This window comes from Phalaenopsis equestris, unplaced genomic scaffold (assembly GCF_001263595.1).
Source record: "Phalaenopsis equestris unplaced genomic scaffold, ASM126359v1 Scaffold204188, whole genome shotgun sequence".
NCBI lineage: Eukaryota > Viridiplantae > Streptophyta > Magnoliopsida > Asparagales > Orchidaceae > Phalaenopsis > Phalaenopsis equestris.
The window spans coordinates 27,442-31,583 of NW_018223760.1; positions in this window are offsets into that span (position 1 = coordinate 27,442).

Consider the following 4,142-nt stretch of genomic DNA (forward strand, 5'->3'; position numbering starts at 1 on the left):
AACGCTCTTTCATTTAAACTATGAAAAATATGGAGTTAGTGTTAAAATTAAATATATAAAAATTAAATATATATGTAAATTAAAACGTCCTTCTGAAGCGAGCGACGGGATTTTGATTCCAGTGACCGACAGCTTCTACGGGCAACTCCCCAAACCAAAAAAAGCGCCGACAGCTTCTGGCGACTCCGCTGGGGACAAGCTTCTCTCTCCATACAAATCAAGAAATATTATTTTCACACATCGGTAATGTGTCCATGTCCCTCTTGGACCAAATTACCTTTCTTTCGTTGGCATACTTTACCCATTTTTGTCTTGGGAAGGTACAACCAACTCCTTGGACTTCAGGACTAGATGTTCAACCATCTTTGAACAGACGTGTTCAGAAGGCCATTAAGGATTCTTTAAATTTTCATGTGGGGTCAGACCCCCAACCCCCAATACGGTGGACTAGTTCCACCTGGGCATTTTTTGCCACTAAATAGGTCCCGCACTGGGTCCTGAAATACTTCACATCATCCTTCCAAATTTAATTTGCTATTTCGCAAATTAAACCAAATTGTGTTGTGCTGCGCACACTTTGAAATTTTCTTATATTAATTAAATTTTACACTTTTTTAAATAAAGATGTTAAAGATGTTAAAATTTAAAAAAAAGTGTTTAAAAAACCCATAAATTAAGACCGGCCCGGTCTATAGATCAACCTCTACTTTCAATGCTTGCACTAAAAATTACGAAGTTTTGGCCATATAGCTAACCCTGAAACTTTCTGTTTTAAAGCCCACTGCAATGGCTTACCCAACGCTGACCTTCTTCTGCAACCTGTCGACGAGTCACGAAGCCCGTAACCTCGCTCCTACCATCAAATTTGGAGCTGCATTTGAAGATTTCGAGGTCATCCTCGGGAAAGCCCCATTTGTGGTAATGAAGATCGCCGCTTCAGAAATACAGGAGTCGTCTGTAGAATTCAACCTGAACTACCTTCAAGACTTCCCTACCTGCAAGAAGTCTAAAACTACTACCATCACGACACCGCCAAACCTGCTAGCCCCGCTGACTAGCCCCGTTGTTGCTAAAGGGAAAGAAGTGATGATTATTGAGGATCCGACTGAGGGATTAACTGTCCCACCACCCGTGTTTGAAATTGGATCAAGTTCGAGGATTGTACCGCTGACCCGAACTCAAAGGAGGAACCGTAACAGAAAAGTTTGGAGGGCCATTAAAGGGCAGACTCCCAAGGAGACACCCATTGAGGAGGAGCTTCATCAAGTTGAAGAAGTGTTACCGGAAATTTATCCACTCCTACGAGGAAGTAGATTCCATCATCCGACAGATACCAAAGGATATGAGAGTATTCGAAGGATCGTTGCCGCATTACCGTCACTTCACTGACACGGTGAGGAGAGAAAGAAGTTTACTCCTATCACTCGAGTTAGTGCAGTTTTTAGAAGGCTTGCTACCAAGGAAGGATGTTTGATTAACGAGTTACTTAAATAAGTGGGAGATGCAATTTCTCCTCGCATGAAGAAGGAAATTTTGAAAGGCGTCAAATCCGCCAGATAATCCCGTAAGACAATTGGAGCACCGCCTGCTCGCATTCCCGTTTGTCTTTGCTTAGGGAACAGAGTTGATCAAAATGATTACTACTGATTGTACTGCCACCAAGACCGCTGGTCGTCAACCGGCTAAGTCAAGATTGGGTCCGAAGATCTTACCCGTCACTCATTATGGAGACGTTCCTACAATCCCAAAATCAAAGACAAGACGCTTACCTGGCACTGTAGCCGGTCTACACCACAGGGAGCATACTTTCCCTCGACATACTGATGTTTCTACTAAGACACTTCATCCTGAGACGTCATCGTCAAAAAAGGAAAAGGTATGGATACCCAAAGTCACCGCCCCACCGCACCAATACAGTCCAGTGAGCCCGCAGGACAGGAAGTGAAACCAGGATCTGAAATATCTGACATTGTCGCGACAATAACCAGCGAGATGGAGGAACAAATAGAGGATGTCCATCAGGGTCCTCCATATCTTAAAGCGATCAAGGAATCGATAATTGAGGATAAAGTTGAGAAACTTAGGATTAAGATTTCCGAGTTAGCTTGAGAACACGGAGTTTCCGTCGATAGCGATAATGAAAATTTTGATTACAATGATTACTTGGAGGAGGATTTCATGGATATCCATGTGATCGAAACTAAAGCCTCCACATCTGCGTGTGAGGCTCAACCTCACACCAAAGAGAACGCCGGAGAAGAGCTGCACAGGGGTATCCACAAGTTAGTCTACTAGAGAAAACAATAGAAGAGATAACTGCAGCCATGACCTCCATGGCCACCATTCTGGGGCAATCACAAGCACCGCAATTGGCTTCTCCAGAGATTAATTAGCCAGAAATCATACACATTATAGATGAAAGAAGATAGACTACTTCAACAAACAAAGATGAGCAACCGAAGAAATATTCTCCATCAAGTGCCATGCCAGAAAAGGAGTTCAAGCAAATGGTTGAATAAGTGCGGGACGTCTTAGCCCAATCCAAGGGCGGTGCATTAATTTTGATGGGTAGACTTTACCTAGAGGAGTTCGATACCGTGCCTTTCTTCAAGGGTTTTGTGGACCCAAACTTCAAGATATTCGATGTGACTAGAAATCCCAGACAGCACATAGTGCATTTCTGAGCCAGCTATGGCAACACAAGAAATAATGAAGCTCTACTCTGCCAGCAGTTCGTCAGCAGCTTGTCAGGAATTGCTTTCGACTGGTACGCTGACTTGCCCAATGGGTCAGTTAAATTATTTTCTGAATTAGAACAGTTATTTGGGAAAAGTTTTGCCGGAGCTCATGATGGAAAAGCAAAAGCCTAGCGAAGCCTTGGTAGACTATATTTTGAGGTGGAGAAACATTAGCATGAAATGTGAACCTCAGCTACAGGAACATAATGCGATTGAAATTCTACTCAAGAGCATTCACATTCATGGGCATTCATGGGCCAGTAGCATTCATGCTTAAGGGGCTCACCATCAAGTCCTTCGAGAAGTTACTTAGTAAAGCTAGCAGTCTTCAAGAAGAAATAAATCACATGGAGCCACATGAAAAGGCTAAGGTGACCAGAGTGTTCAAGAAGAAATCAGGAGTAGTAGGAGTAGTAGGTAGTAGCGACCGTAGATAAAGGAAAGCAGTCGATAAAGATATATGCAGAAGGGCATCGTCAGTATTTGTTACAGTACTCTCAGAAACAGAATAGTCAATCCAACCAGCGGCCGCCTCAAGAGGGATCACCTCGAACAGGGGATAAAAGAATATCCCTGTCGGAGTGACAGAAATTGTGTATTCTTTCAAGGATGAAGCTATACCTAAAATATTCAGGAGTCTGATGAAGAAGCCAGAATTCAAACTACCAGATCCAAAGAAGCCTGAAGAGGTGAATAAGAAAAATGAACCAAATTATTGGCCATACCACCGGTTGCTCGGGCACACTATAGAACAATGCTTCGTCTTTAAAGATTGGCTCGAGAGAAACCTCAAGGAGAAGAACATAACAATCCCGAAGGAATATTTGAGAGAACCCAAAAAAGGTTCCATAAACATGATTTCAACTGGGCCAATCTCCCTAATGAATCCATATGTCAGAATAGATGGATGGAGTACAACTTGGGATGAACTCAAGAGGGTCCTTAATCAAATACAGGATTCATTGAAACAAGATTTTACAAATAACGAAGAAGAATAGAATGAGGTCTGGAGCAGATCATCCAAGAAAATACTGAACAAGATCCAGTCTGCATCAAAACAAGCTTCCATTTAGAGTCTGCAACATACCAAGCCTGAGATGAAGGTTTTGTCAGGAGATCCATCATCCTCAAAGACAAAGAAGAAGAAGAAAAGCATCACTACAAAGATTGTTAGCACGGGGGGTAAGATAGGGACTGCCTCTACTAGATTGGTTGTCTTGGATTCGGGGAAGAAAATCCTAGAACCTTTGACTTTGTATGATTATCTTTTTGTTCCTCCGGTATTTTTTGAATATAATGATTATGATTTTGGCTACGTTTTAACTATTTCTGGTGATAACGTAATTGATTGTGACCAATCTAGCTTGGACTCGATCCCCAAAATGATCCTTAAATCATCCTCGA